Source organism: Cupressus sempervirens, chromosome 11, assembly GCF_028749045.1.
Source record: "Cupressus sempervirens isolate cs-2001-9-10 chromosome 11, ASM2874904v1, whole genome shotgun sequence".
Taxonomy (NCBI): Eukaryota; Viridiplantae; Streptophyta; class Pinopsida; order Cupressales; family Cupressaceae; genus Cupressus; species Cupressus sempervirens.
In genome coordinates, this window is record NC_143128.1 from 88,083,610 (window position 1) to 88,099,862 (window position 16,253).

At 43.0% G+C, this 16,253-nt stretch overlaps 1 protein-coding gene across 1 annotated transcript in view; it reads left to right on the plus strand.

Moving 5' to 3' along the window:
- LOC149528355 (protein MICRORCHIDIA 2-like) overlaps window positions 1-16,253 on the plus strand; it is a 313,301-nt gene that overhangs the window by 190,162 nt on the left and 106,886 nt on the right. The window lies entirely within an intron of this gene.

Consider the following 16,253-nt stretch of genomic DNA (forward strand, 5'->3'; position numbering starts at 1 on the left):
ATTTCCACTATCCATTTTAATGTAAATTTGTTTATGGATTCAATTATGTATGCTATTTCAGCATCAACATTTTGGATCACACTCTGTGATCCATCATCTACCCCACCATTCTTATCCTGTATCTCAGCAAAACCATAAATCATATGTGAAACACACTCTAACCTTCCTTGCAACCACCAATTCCACAACTTGATTTGGCACAAAATCTTTCTAATGCAAAGCAAGCTTCAATTCCTCCTATGTAATGAGAACCTTCATTTTGTAGTTTATCTTTATCCACCCAAAGTAGCCATCAAATGAAGGGAATAATCCCAAACTTTTCCACCTTTTGTAAGTCTTCAATTCCCTCTGACACATCAGACTCAACCCTTGGAACTACCCACTCTAGAACATTGTCAAGCCCGAAGAGAAAATCCTCATCCACCAGTAACTTCAAAACCCATTTGATGACATCCTCACTTTCTGCCACCTCTAGGCCCCAGGCAAGTGCCAACAAAATGATATCCATATTTAAACGATAGCTATGTTTTGCAATGATAATTTCCTTCCCTGACAAATCCAACATAGTCATGACTACATCCTCCTTGTGATTGAGTAGCCAGTTCAATCTTTACAATGTAATTGGACCAAAACAACCTTCTTGTTGTTGAGTGCTTAGCAAAGTAGAATTGCCTTCATGATCTGTACCAAGGAACCAAAACATCTCAACACACTGCTATGTCCACATTAATTGTGCCACATTTAAAACAATCCATATAGAACTATTGTCCCATCACGCATACATTCACACACCTTGCAAGGGATGCGAGCCCACTACCAACAATCCCCCTCCCAGCGTCGCTCACCGCAACCTACGGAGATTTGAACTTTTGACCAAGCTTTGATACAACTTGATACAATCTAAGGTTGTTGCACCAAAAAAATGACTTGTTAATATCCAATACAACCATTAGACTTATAGAAGAGACAAGAGGCGGTTAAGCTATGTCATGGACCCCGCAACGGATGCTGGCCCACTGCTAATAGTTCATCCATTTCCCACTTCATATCTCTCATTTTTACTTGAGAACGTGTCTCACTCCACCTAGGGCATCACCACAATGCCATAAAAAGATCTCCTTAATCCCAACAAGTTGTTGAAACACAAAATACACAATATAAAGCACTATTCAATGGAGTTACAAGGTCATACATTGGGTGGAATGGTCAAAATAAAATAAAAATTGTTTCAAGGCCCATTGTTGCCTGTGAGCAGGCAGTTTGTAGTAAAATGATTGTAAAGTTAGCAAAACTTAATTAAAAAACGTCAAACCAATCAGAAATGAAGGCCAACTGTAATGACCCCTAATAGGGTCTCTCTAATTTATCTTGAAAGTCCCTTTTTAGGGTTTGGTTTGTACTTAGGAATTGTAATTTGTAGCATTTCAAGATAAGAAAATGTTAATTCTCACTAAATACCATATGTCATCATATTTAGAAACAATACATACTTAAGCTTCAATTCCTTAGTTCTCTCCTAATCACTAACCCTAAGGCGGGTGGTATAATTATTGCTACTCGAGTACAAAAATGATCAACTTGAGGTTCCATCATGATTTTCATCCATTCTGGGACTCTTTTGCCCCAGTGTGATCGAATTACTTCTTCCCCTATACAAACTCCCTATCCGCTTGGTTGTCTTAATGAGTGATTAGAATGAACTTAGTATATATTATTAAAAATATATGTTAAATGTAATACTTTTGACTGAGCATCCAGATTCATAATGCATCTAGCAACTAACGTGTTTCATCCTTGATTCCTTATTTATCTCTTGAACTCAACCCTAGGGAAAGTGTGGATTTACTTGTCATAGTGAGCTTGACACCAACACACTCTCTGGATTTACTCTGCCTCTCCCTATACAACACCAACTATCAACTCCCAGGAATATAACAAGAGAATAATGAGTAGGATATACATCTACCATTACCTCTTGTTATGTTCATGTAATATATACCATATATATGGTTATGATTTCATCATTATTAATATGTTTATATATATATATATATATATATATATATATATATATATATATAAAATTCCTTATTGTTATTGAATGTACACATCTTAGTATATACGTAAGTCACTTTGATAGTAATTGCCCCTCTTTCAAAATATTACCACAGCTCATAATCATAGTCCTTTTGAAAAGTCACAACATTTTATAATTACAATCGTTTAAAAAGTCACAACCCTTTGTAGAAGGCCACAACCCTTCATAATCATAATCCATTCAAAAAGTCACAACCGTTCATAATTACAATCTATTTAAAATGTCACAATCCTTAGATTTACAACCCTTTCAAAAAGTCACATTTTTTCATGATTATTGCCTTTCCAAAAATTCAGTTCCTTATCTTCTTCACATCCTTCTTTAAGTCTTCTCCTTTTTCTCCTCTTCCCATTTCCTTTTCAAATGAATTCTCTTCCCTCTTATAGCTGATTTTGAAGGAGTCCCATTTCTTTATTACATATCTCATGACCATTAATTAGAGTTAGTTAACTTATATTATTTTCATAGTTACACTGCCTTGGGGGATGACAAAACGGGGGGACAAATTTCTTGGACGAGGGGACAAAGGGGCCTTAATTTGGGGATGACAGCAAGGGACTGAAATGTTCCCGTTCCTCTCCGGAGAGAAAATAATAAAAAGAAATGGTGTATGGGCTATTGGAGGATGTATACAAATGTCGTGCGGTATCAAGGAGGGATGCACAGGGGAGTTCGTACGGTAGGCCTACAGAAGGCCATACGGTAGAGGGGGAAGTGTTTGTATGGTGGCCAAGTCTTGGCTGTACAGAAGATGTTGTACGGTGTTGAGGTTATGTCTTCCACCTTGCCGTACGGGATAGATTTCAGGCCGTACGGTGGAGCGTGTCTTCAGGCTATACGATGGAGTTAGCAGGCCGTATGGTACATAGAATTGCAGTACGGGAATGTTTGGAAAGAAAATTGTACGGGTAGGTGCTTGAGCTAGATGTGGTAAAATATCAACTTTGAATGCAATATCGTTCATACATAAACACAATAGTTTAGATGAAATCCATACACAATAATACTCCGAATTGCCAGATCCGAGCCAAGAAATACATAGACGGAATAGGGTGAGGGTTGAATCCCACCGAAACCGAACAAACCAAGTAGGGAAGATCTTTCACTTCCGAAATGGCAAACAATAGAGAATCCCAACGAGAGTTCTTAGTACAAAAGAAATAATCAGAAATGACTACCTACAAGCCGTGCTTAAATACTCGTCGGGGAAAACTTTGTGAGGGTGTACAAAGATAGCCGACGGCTACACAAAAACTATAAAAACAAAACAAAAATGGGTCCGAGATATATTAAATCAATCGACCCATTAACAATAGTTTGATTAATAATTTGTTTTAGAACGGGAACATTACAGGGACCGGAGGTTGCATATACCATACATATGGTACTTAAAATGCTAATTATGAAAAGATGTATTGCAATATAAGATATAAAGATTTAAAAGAGTAGATACTTGAACACTGCATTGAATTGGAACATCAAACATTGAACATAAATAGTCAAATCAGCAAATAGTTAACACCGAGACATCCCCCCATCCTCGGCAGAGGTGGTGGAATCTGGTGGCACCACTAGAGACGGGGGAGCGGAGTCCCCAAGTCCCCGGAGTGTCCCTGTCCCCGGTGTGTGGGGCAAAAGGGGGGGGGGGGGGGGGGGGGGCGCGTCCCCCTGTTACTATGATTATTTTATATTATGCTATTTCTTTACTTATTTTATGTTTATTATCATTTAAATTTTTAAATCCTATTTAGAAAGATAGAAATACTTTTGACAATATTGCCTCTTGTAGTTAATTTTATCTATTTATTTATTATATATTTCATTTAATAATTATTTATGTTGTAATAATAATATTACCTAATTATTTTTTTCTTTTCTTTTAATATTAATTGTAATCCCCACTTCTTGTTTATTGGTCGGACCATATTTTTATTATCATTATTTATTTAATTATTATTAAAATTCTGTGTTAAAATGGGGACATGACACCAACTCAGATTTTTATCATCTCATAACAATTTTATGGCATGACAAGGCTGTATTAGATTGTACAGGTTTGAGAAATATGGAAAAATTAGAAAAGCTCTAGAAATGCTTATTGAGAAACAATGATTATTATTGAAGTGCTTCCTTACAAACTCTGACTGACCCTTTGGTCGTTAAGATAGAAGTATATATAGATTTTAACTTCCCTCCAATGTTCATAACTGACATTTGAATGCTAACCAACCTCAAACCTTTTGAGTAACAAGGATCGCATCTACAAATGTAGTAACATTGCCATCATATTGATGTGTTTCAAATGCAGATTTTAATGACTTATAAAAATGAGAAGAGGAGACATGTCTCTTCATGAGACGTGTCTCTATGGTTAATCATCATTAAATAATATATTAACAATAACATATATATAATATATTATAATATATATAAGTAGATATAAGAGTATTTTCTAAATGATGATTTACCAATAACCATAAATGATTTATATCCAGGTCATTTCTGTAGCAAACGGATTTTAATAACAAAACAAAGACGATCTATAAACAGTTTTTCCTAACAAATTATTGAACAAATAACTGAATTCCTTTTCATAGGACATTAACTGTTTTTAACTACCAACGATTTATTGAAATAACCATGTTCAACTAGGATAACTATATCAATGATCAACTGTAATAACTATAACAATGACTAGCTGGAAATAATTGTATCAATGATAAACTGAAATAAGTAGAATAACGATTAATTGAAATAACTGTATCAATGATCAACTGAAGAATATTGATTAATTGAAATAACTGTATCAATGATCAATTGGAATAACTAGAATAACAATTAATTGAAATAACTGTATCAATGATCAACTGAAATAACTAGAATAATGATTAACTGAAATAACTGTATCAATGATCAACTATAATAACGATTAACTATAACTATCTTTTTCTACATACAAGTAAATGCTTAACATGAAAAGAAAAGAAAAAATACATACAAGTAATATCCGGTGAGTCTTTAGTTGGTTGTGCAAGCCTCAACTTTCGGTAAGAGGAGAACCATTGACTTAAGCTTAACCTCCCAATCTCGAACCATACTTTTTAAAAAAAAAGAGGGGTAAATGCTTTGTCCTGGAGCTATGAATCAGTGAGGCCACAAACGGGGGACCTCATGCCCATTAGATTTGAACCTTGATGGCAAGAATAACAACTCAACAACGTAACCATCACAACATGCCACTATTGGCAACCTCGAACCATACTTATCCCCACACAATCTATTGAATTAGAAAGACCCTCCCTACCCTAGGATTGGGCTTGGGATACTTTTAGTCTAGCCACTTGAGCATTCTGGTGTTTAGAATGTCCACACAGTTATGGATGGACATGTTTGAATAACTGGCACCACTGACATTAAGTGATCTTAGATGACAGACATGCCTTTAAACAACCTTGGCCAAGGTTTTTCTGATGGGTTCTATGACCTGATCACCACCGCTCACCTTGACAACAGGGTAACAGTGTGCTTGATACTCTATTTCAAACTTCACGACATATTATTGCTTGTCCCATAGGCTGAAAACTATAAAGGTTGTCTTGATGACATGTCGCATAGATTTTGGTTCACTTATATTAAATTGATCTTCAATATTATTTGGTTTGCCAAACATACCCATCAGTCCATCTATTCACAGCCGCCATATATATATATATATATATATATATATATATATATATATATATCGTGTTGATTCTTCTGACACCCTAAATACATCTGCAGATTTCCTTCTTGATACTTTCAATACCATTTGTGTAGGAGGGATGGCGTTGCTTTTCTTCACACGATAATAGTGGGTATTTCATATCTGATGGCATATGCAGAATCTTATCACTGATTCCTTCATTGACGTGGCTTTGTCTTTGAACAATTTCTACTGTACATTCAAATCATATCCTTACTCCATGCCATTAAATCATTTCTATTATTGTGCAAGTCTTGGTCATTCTCCTCTACAATTCATCGCTGACTTTAGTATATATATATAAATATTTTTTTCTGAAGACGATACTATTAATTTCACCATCATTTTATGCTCAAACTTCATATGTTGCTGTGTGAGGTTGTTGTTCAATGTTTAGCAGATTACAATCTGTCTGGATACCCAATGCAGATATAAATAATGTTGTTTTGTATGCTTTCACTTTAGTGATGACAAACTGCCCGACATATATTATCTGATGTGGTGTCCTTGAAAGTCATCGTGGGTTCCTCTGACTGACATCACACAAGCTTGACTTCAATGTGTTGTCTTCATACTCAACTCATCCAATTTTGTGTTTTATCTAGACTTCCCAAATTTAGTCGACTTGTCTTCAACCGCTGCATGGCTTATCGCTGCTACTTAAATCTTGTTTACCGTACAGGTAAAGAAAATGAACGCATATAGACAATAGAACACGAACAACAGAATTATATTAGCAATAGTAGATGAATGATGATTTACAATGATCCCAGACGGGCTATAAATACTACCGCCGAACCTTCTCGAAGGGAGTCCATCAGCCACAATTATTCTATCCGCTACAAATTATTTACCGCCGGACCGTCGGCTACAGAATACCGAAACATCGCCGGACCGTCGGCTACAGACTAGAAAATACTGCCGGAACTATCCAGTTGGCTAACACCATCCCCACCAAAAAAACAGTCGTCTCCTGACGACTAACAAAATTAGGAGACAACTTACAGACCACAGAAGAAACTAGAGATAAGGGGGCGTCCTAGAAGTGTGCTGCTGGCGACGTAACTCATACACCTGCTTTGTCCTGATGCGGAGATCTGTTTGAATTTGAGAATTAACTTCGACAACCTCCTTTAGAAGAAGTGCCGCGTCCATGGCCTGCGTCCTGGCTAACTACATCTCGTGCTCAGCCGCATCCTTATCTCGAACCGCTGCCTCCGTACCTTGCTTAGCCACATCCCTCTCCTGCACCGCTGCTGCCAAATCTGCCAGTAGTGCTGCCCGCTTTGTGGCCCATGTTGCCTGCTGGTTAGCCAAGTCGGTGGCTATCTTCTGTCTAGCCTCAGTCTCTGCTGCCAATGATCTCTCTGCTACAACCCTGTTCGCCTCCGCATGCTGTCGACCGTAATAAACATCTTTGTACAGTCCCACAATCTCATGTGCCAGCTTCATCATAGGGGTGTCACTGGGTCCCAACTCCGGCTCAGTGGCCCAATCTTCCAACATCTCAGCTGTCTCCGTTGCCGGCTAGCCCCTATCTATAAAGCAAGTCTGAAATCGCTGAGGACAAATCCCACGGATATATGCTCTGATCAAGTGCCACTCCCTCCACCGAGTCAGGGCCTGAATTGCCACATCGTGGCCCTTCTTCAATGCAGATTTCAGTCCTGAGGTAATCCCGGCACCTGTCCTCATCTGACCCATAGTCCTCCTTGGCGAAGGCATCCAATGACCATTCCGCATTACTGTTTTCCTCCTCATCAGCGGGAGCCATGCCCACATCCGGTGCCGCCATCTCTGCTGTTAGCGCAACCACGGCATGTGGCATTCCCTCCTCCTGAAGCTGAGGCTCTGGTACCGCTGGCCATGTTCCTGAACGCTTAGGAGACTGAATGGACGGACCCCGCTTGGCAGGAGTAAGTCGGAACTGCTGCCTCAGAAACTCACTAGCTCTATCCATCACCTCCGGGTGGTCGACCTTCGCAAGCTCCATGTTCATCTCCGGTACTGGCTGGGCTGACTCGGCCTCTGCTAAAAAGGATGATGAAACAGTGACCACTACATCACAATCAATGACCTCCAACCGAACCTGCAGCTCAGATTGTGGCGGTGGCGACTGTGCTCTCGGTGTGACTGTGACGGTGACATCTGCTGGTGCAACTGGAATCACCTCCGCTACAGCCGTCGGCAATGACTCAGCAACTATCCGTGGGACGACATCCGTCACTGTCTGTGGGACAGCTGCCTCCGTTGGAGGAGTCATAAGAACCGGAGCATGGCGTTGACCAAACGCCGGAATGGCTGTCAAAGAGGTAGTCAAGTGCGCTGAAGTTGACAGCTGAGGCGGGTTAAAGAATGTGGGCCCACCACCTGTTGTCTCACCGTCAACTTCAGCCGATGTGCTCTCCTCTTCTTCCACGGATTCAGCCCCGTCACTCATCGAAGTGCCCTCCCGTTCGCTATCTGTCTCCCCGGAAGGGGCCAATTCACGGAGTACTTTCTTGTGACCTGCTGCTGACCCTCCTGTATCTAAGTGTCGCCAGTAGAATATGGGAGGCTCCTCGTCTGCCAACTTGCCCCTTGGAGGAGCCTCAAAGCCATCCATTGGAATCTGGCTAGCTGCAGCCTCTAGAAACAACCCGATGGCATGGTGCGGCATGAAAAATGTTTGGTGCTGAAGCGTCATGAATTCCTCCATCCTGTTGGCAAGTACTGAGGCCCAATCATATACCAGTCCCTGCATGATACCATTCGTAAACACAATCTGCGGTAATGCAATATCTGAGGCCCGGGTGGCGCTTGTCAACGTGCTCTTGATAACGTCCATGATACACCGCCAATGACCCTCCCGAATAAAGTCTCTGCGAAGCCCTCTGCACTTTGTCCCCTGAACTACTGTCTCCCTCTCCACGGGTGTAAGATCCCTGCATACTAGAGCTATCCAATGCTCCTTCCGTTCCTGTGACAGTTTATGATTCCTGATTTCCACTTTCCTCCCATCGGGGCCAGGGATGCCGAAAACTCTAGTGAAATCCCTCGGTTTAAAAGATATTGACATCTGATGCTCTTTTTACAGGAATGTACTTGTTCTGCTCCGGGCGCTATATGTCTAAATCATAGTGTGCAATATTGATTCAAACAACCGGATGGAAAAAGTGGGAAGCTGAATAGCCCAATGTACCTGTGCCCGCAACAAAATCTGTTTAATTTGGTCTGTCTCAGGGGTCTCCTGCCACCACTTCCGGCATTCGCTTCCATTAAGACTCTCAAACTGGACAGTGAGATAGGTGAGTTCCTCCTTGGTTTTTTGCTTCTTGCTATTGGAACCGGAAGGACCTGCAACTCGAATCCCCGATGCCAAAACTCTTGAATTCTTCTCCATATTTGCCGCCAACTGACTCTTCCACGGCTTCCGCTTGCCCGCTGACTCCATGCAACAATGACTTATTTCTTCTTATATAGATTTCCCCTTGTCTGTTACACATGCAATCTCACCCCACAGAGAGGTAAATGAACGAGTCGTAGTAAATCCGACTACACCAGCACTCCCAGAAGGCAACTAGTAACTTCTGGAACAAACTCAATCTTGGCGGAAAACCTAATGCGCTGGATGGAACTGCGGAAAACAGCATGCTCCTGATGAGTCTCGTTCTACTACTTCCCCGACCTCCAGAAATTTTGCGTTAGCTAGCAAGTTCAATAGATTAGAAGATTCGGCAAACTCCATTACAACATGAATGCAGCATCAAAGAACAACCAACGATGAATCCGCATCATTTCAAAGAAGAAGAAAAAGATCCAAAACACACACATCCGGCAGCGACGGGTTTTGAACTAGTGCCCGGTGAAAACATTTCTGTTGCACCCGCCTTCGCCAGATAACTATACAACCAGAGGGATGAACAAAGAATCGATTAAGTTTTATGCTGCAGACGCCTTCTTGTTACCCGCGGAGAGAGTTAAATGTTGAAGAGACTTATACCCGCGGACCATTCTTTCACCGACGGCTTTTTGTGGCGAGGAAAATGTTATACCCGCGGGAGTTTGTGTTTTTATTTTTGCCAGAGGGCTCTTAGCTGTCCGCGGAGCTTTTAAGAGCCCGCGGACAGACTGTTCGTGGGACCTTACACTCCTGCGGGGTTTCTCTACCCGTGGGACTTTCAGTGACCGCGGTCCCGCGGGACTTTAACTATCTGCGGATAGGCAGTTGCTCGCGGGGCTTTTCAGTCCGCGGGCCTCCTGTCTGCGGGGCCTCTTTTTTTTTTTTGTCAATTTTTTTTTAATTTAATTTAATTTAATTTAATTTTTTAAAAATTCGAATACATCAAATAACAACGATACCTCTGGATGACGTCACCGCCAGGGAATGCTGTATTGACGACGATGGCGGATTCAATGACAGCGAGAACTGCCTTGCACGATATGGTTTCAACTTGGATCCGTTAACTGACTGAGTCATCTCCTGTCTGTCCAAGGTTGCCAGTTTGATTGCCCCAGTGTCGCCAATTTCTCAGATCTGATATGGTCCAACCCATCGCACTTTGAATTTGCCTGGCTTGATTTCATTACGGTCGTCATACTTCAGTACTAATTGTCCCGGCTGGAATTTGCTACGTTTTAGATGCTTATCATGCCAGAGTTTGCGTCTGTTCTGTGCCACTTCCGTTGCCCACTGTGCCAACAACCGTTTCTCCTCCAGTATATTCAAATTATTCAATCGCTCTTGTAAACTTCTGTCATCATCGAGTTTGTTTTCCAACGCTATTCGGAGACTCGGAATCATGAATTCTGCTGGGACCACTGCTTCCTGTCCAAACATTAACTGGAATGGTGTGTGCTCGGTCGTCACTTTGTATGCCGTGCGGTACGCCCAGAGGCAGCGGGTAAGTTCTCCCAATCGACACCTTCCACCGCGCAGGATTTGTAGATGATGGATACCAAAATTTTATTCGTGGCCTCTGCCTGCCTGTTTGCTCTTGGATAGTACGAACTCGACAGTGAATGATAAATCTTGAACTGAGTGGTTAGCAGTCGAATAACATGATTAACAAAATGATCTCCCCTATCACTTGTTAATTGTAACGGGATTCCATACCTTGTGATGATCTGTTCATAAATAAATTTCGCGGTACTGACGGCCGAGTTATCTGGTAACGCACGGGCCTCCACCCACTTGGTCAGGTACTCCGTTGCAACAATGATGTAGCGGCACTGCCGAGTCTTGCTCACCCTCAGTGGTCAAATGAAATCTAGTCCCCATCTCTCAAAAAGTTCCTGCGCATGGGGGGGGGTTGAAGTGGCATAAAATCTCTCTTCAGCAGCTTCCCAGCCCATTGGCAAGTGTCACATCCGACGACCCATTCCCGTGCATCATTGTATACCATCGGCCACCAATCTTGCGAGTAATATCTTCCGTGCAGTGGTGTCAGGCCCCATGTGTCCTCCCGTGTGACCTTCATGTGCTTCTTTTAACACCTGCGGTATCTCTTCTTCCACCACACACTGCCGAAGAATATGATCCGGCCCCATTTTGTAGAGCAACCCATTGATTAATTGAAATGTATGACTCCTGATTATCAACTTGCGCCTATCATTTGGTGACATCCCCGTGGGAAACTGTCTTATTGAGAGGCATTCGCCAATACTCCTGTACCATTCCGGCAGTACCCCAATCTGAAACAACTGTGCGTCAGGGAAGTCGTCATTCACACCATCCGCTGGTTCCCTTGTTTTGATCCGCGACAGGTGGTCGGCACTGACGTGTTTCTTTCCTGGCCGGACAATGATTTTGAAAGTAAATTCCTGCAACAGTAGCAACCATCGGCTGATCCTCCCTTGGATGACGGGTTTGTTAATCATGTACAACAGGGCCTGGTGATCAACATAAAACACAAACGGTGTAGCAAGCAAATAATGACGGAATTTTTGCATAGCATAAACCATTCCCAAGGCTTCTCTTTTAGTTGTGCTGTAGTTCTGCTCGGCCTTTGATAGCAACCGGCTGGCAAAGTATATTGGATGATTTAGTCCGTGATTACCAGTCTGTGCCAGGGTTGCGCCGATCACATAATTGGAGGCATCCACATGAACATGAAATTCTTTATTCCAATCCGGATATGCCAGGATGGGTGCCGTAGCCAGTCGTACCTTTAGCCCTTCAAATGCCTCATCCTGCTCTTTCTCCCATCTAAATGCTTCTTCCTTGCATGTTAGCTTATCTAACGGTTGGGACACCTTGGCAAAATTTTTAATAAATCTTCGATAATAACCTATATGCCCGAGAAAAGATTTTACCTCCGTCACATTAGTAGATGGCTGCATTTCGAGAATGACTCTCACCTTGTCGGGATCTGTCTTTAATCCTTCCTTACAGACAATGTGTCCGAGCAATCTGCCGTGCGGAACCATAAATCTGCACTTTTTTGGATTCAATGCTAGCCAGGCCCTACGACATCTCTCCATACACTCACCAAGTGCTGCCAGGTGTCCATCCTCTGTGCTAAATATTGACCAATCATCCAAGAAGGCCTTGAAATTTCCCACAGACATCTTGTCGAAGATATGCAGTATAATCCGTTGGAATGTGGCCGGTGGATTACACAACCCAAAAGGCATCCGGTTGTATGCGTAGACCCCATGTTCAACAATAAACGTTGTCTTCAACTTATCCTCCTCCGCTATAGAAATTTGATTATATCCAGAGAACCCGTCCATAAAAGAGTAGATTTCATGTCCCGCGACCTCCTCGAGAATGCTATCTGTGAATGGAATCGGAAAAGGATCTTTGATCGTTACAGCATTTAGGCATCTGAAATCAACGCATATCCGGATCTGAATGGTATCCTTCTTCAAGGAAATGACTATTGGTGACACCCATTCGCTGATCTGTACCTTGAAGATAATGCCGGCTTCGAGCATCCGGTTGATTTCCTCTGTAACCCGTGCGGCATAGTTCTTATTCATCCTGTAGGGTCGCTTCCGTACAGGTACAGCTCCGTCCACCAGCGGGATGCAGTGCACACACAATTCTGGCGGTACTCCTTTGAGGTCCTTGTATGTCCATGCAAACACATCCTTGTAGTCCATAAATATCTTGAATGCCGCAGCCTTGAGTACTGGATCCCAATTATCTCCGACTAGTATGTTCTTCGGCTCTGCCTCGTCCCCCAAATTCATTGTTTGTAGCGGAGCTTTGTTGTACTTGATTGTCTGTCCTTTACTGAATGCATGGGTGGGTGTAACATCCAACGGTGCCTCCCCCTCCTTTACTTCAGTAAACTCCTTTGGATATTCGTTCTCAATTGACAGAACATTACAGCTGTGAAATAATTCATAGTCCCCCATTTGCCAGTGGTAGAGACTGTTGACGGAATCCAAGTCGTCATCCATTGTTCCCCCATCCAATCGGAGGACGCCCTCCTGATCCGGTTCCATCCGTCGTCTACCTTCGTCCTCCTCTCCCTCAGGATCTGACGACAGAGCCTCTTCCCCTACCATTTGGGTATGCAGATCAATGACGAATCGACAACCTTTACTTTCCAGGGATAAAGTGTTCTTCTTCCAGTCGTGTCGAGCTCTTGCTTCGATAAGCCACCCGCGGCCCAGGATGGCATCATAGCCTTTCCTTTTCAATGGAATCACCACGAAATCCATGAGGAACGGCTGGGTGCCAATGGTTACCGGCTGTGCCATGAGAATACCCAGTGGTTTAATTCCATGTTGATCAGCGGTCAGTAGCTGAAACCTTGGAGGCCACAATGTCGGCTGTCCAAGTTTACTCCAAGTTTCTTTTGGCAATACATTTACGCCGGACCCTCCGTCCACTATGGTGTCTGTGAGACCATGTCCAAGTATCCCCATCCTGACAACTGCAGGGTGCCGTCCGGATGTCAGCGCCAACAACATCTGATCTTCTCCTCCCGTAACAATTTCCTTTTCTTTTCGTCGACTCGGTTCTTCGGTGACTTTTCCTTCTCGAGGCTTGATTCCCCTGCCATATTTGAAAGAGCAGAACGAAGTTGGGGCATGGTGAGAAGCAAATCACTTACCTTTACTTGCACCTCCGTTTGCAAAATTTGTCGTACTATGTTTTGTTCTGCGGAATTTCTTGCTAAAGTGGCGGCGGTGTCCAGAGAAGTTATTGCTTGAGATACTTTTCCAACCTTCGCCCGTGCTGCCGCAAATTTCTTCTTTTCTTCGGCGGGGTCCGAGTATTCTTTTCCTTGTTGCCGCGTAATTGCGAGAACTTCTTCCTCATCGGCTCCAACAGTGATCAAGTTCACTCCGGATTTTGGACATTTTGAGTCGTCGTGATCGCCGGGTCCACACCATTGGCACAATAGTTGAGGTGTATTTGCTGTTGGACATTCCCGCGCAAAATGCCCCCACAAGTTACATGCTTGGCATTGAATAATCGGTCATCCGTTTGCATCATACTGAATCCAACTTCTGCTTGTATTGGTATTGTTATTGTTGTTATTTTGTCCACGTCGATTATTTCTGTATCCTCCAGATATAGCGCCGGCGGCATTTGTGTTTCCGTTACCACCTGACGGGGAGGCCTCCTGTGTGAGAAGCACCTGCGGAGATCCTCTTGTTTTCATGTTAAAGGGGCAGTCTTTTGTCGAATGTCCCTTGATCTGACAGATGTCACAGAATTGGTTCTTCAGACACGATCCTTTAGTATGACCGTCGGTCTTGCATTCCGTGCACGATAATTCACTACCTTTTGGCCCTTTCTGCATATTTTTAAACTCCATCATTCAAACCATATCTTTTTGTAAGGCACGAACCTTTTTGTTACTACCTTCGTCGTCGTTGCTATCATCTCCAGCAGATTTGTCATCATCAGAGTCAGAGGAGCTGGTTTTCTTCTTCTTTGTCTTCTGCGCACTTTCAAGGTCCAGTGCTCTGTTATAAGCATCAGCATATGACGATTGTGGTACATTTTTCATCTTCCTTCGCAACTGTGAGCGTAGGCCGTCCACAAACCACCTTTTCTGCAATCCGTCCGCTGGCTTGCTTTCCATTTTGTTTATTAAGTCTTTTAATCTCCTGGCGTAGACACAGACAGTTTCATGCTTCCCTTGCATGGTATTGAAAATTTCCGCTACGATTTCATTGTCCTGCAAAAGTTTAAATTCCGCCAAGAACTCCTTTTTAATCTTATCCTAGGTATCCAGCTTCTGCGGATCCATATCTAAAAACCAATCAATCGCGACACCTCGTAGGGTTGCCGAAAATTGCCTGGCCCATTCGTCGGCATCTGTCATTCCATTTGCCCGCTAGATCGTCTCACATGTCTTACAATGTCGGAGGGGGTCGGCTGTACCATCGCCTTCAAATTTTGGCAGCTTTTCTTTGGGTGCCGCCATAACTCTAGAGGTCTGCACTCCTACACTGGTTGGCACTCCCACACCGGCGATTGGCACTCGGACACCGGCAGTCTGAACTCCCACACCGACAGTCTGTACTCCCACACCGGCAGACTGGTCTCCCACACCGGAGGTTTGCACTCCCACATCGGCGGTCTACACTCCCTCACTGGAGGTGTCGATAGCTGCCAACCTTGGTGAAGACGAAGGATCCTCCGAAATTGTTTCCCGCGGAAGTCTATCCTGGACGAAGAGGTCACTCCACGCTCGTGCTCCGTCGGCACTGCGAGCTGTGCGAGTTGATGCTCTCCCGTTTGAATTTTCTTCCCTCGGCGAACACAAATTCAAGAACTTCTCCCGTGCTTCTTCCACCAATTCCACCCGCTGCCGAATCTCCTCCAACAATTCCTCCACACTTCGGTTTCCGTCGGCAATCTTCTGGAATCTCCGTCGGCGTTCAGCTTGCTGTGCCAGAATTAAATTCTCTTGTGCAATACGGATTCCATCTTTTCCCTTCGCCTTATTCCGATCCTTGTTAAGCTGATTTGGCATTAATCTTCATTCTTCCCACCTTCCAGATTCATAAGGCAACGACGCCAAATGCTTACCGTACAGGTAAAGAAAATGAACGCATACAGACAATACAACACGAACAGTAGAATTATATTAGCAATAGTAGATGAATGATGATTTACAATGATCCCAGATGGGCTATAAATACTATCGCTGAACCTTCCCGAAGGAGTCCGTCGGCCACAATTATTCTATCCGCTACAAATTATTTACCGCTGGACCGTCGGCTACAGAATACCGAAACACCGCCAGACCGTCGGCTACAGACTAGAAAATACTGCCGGAACTATCCAGTCGGCTAACAAATCTGGTCCTTATTGCTATTTCTTCATGCTGACATCTTTACTCATATTCCTGTGGCTTCATTCGTATCTTGTCAGTACATGCATTCCTTCACAGACATCCAATTACTCCTCTGTATAAGGTCTCTTTCCATCTTGCTTCTTTAAGCATGTTACAAAATCCA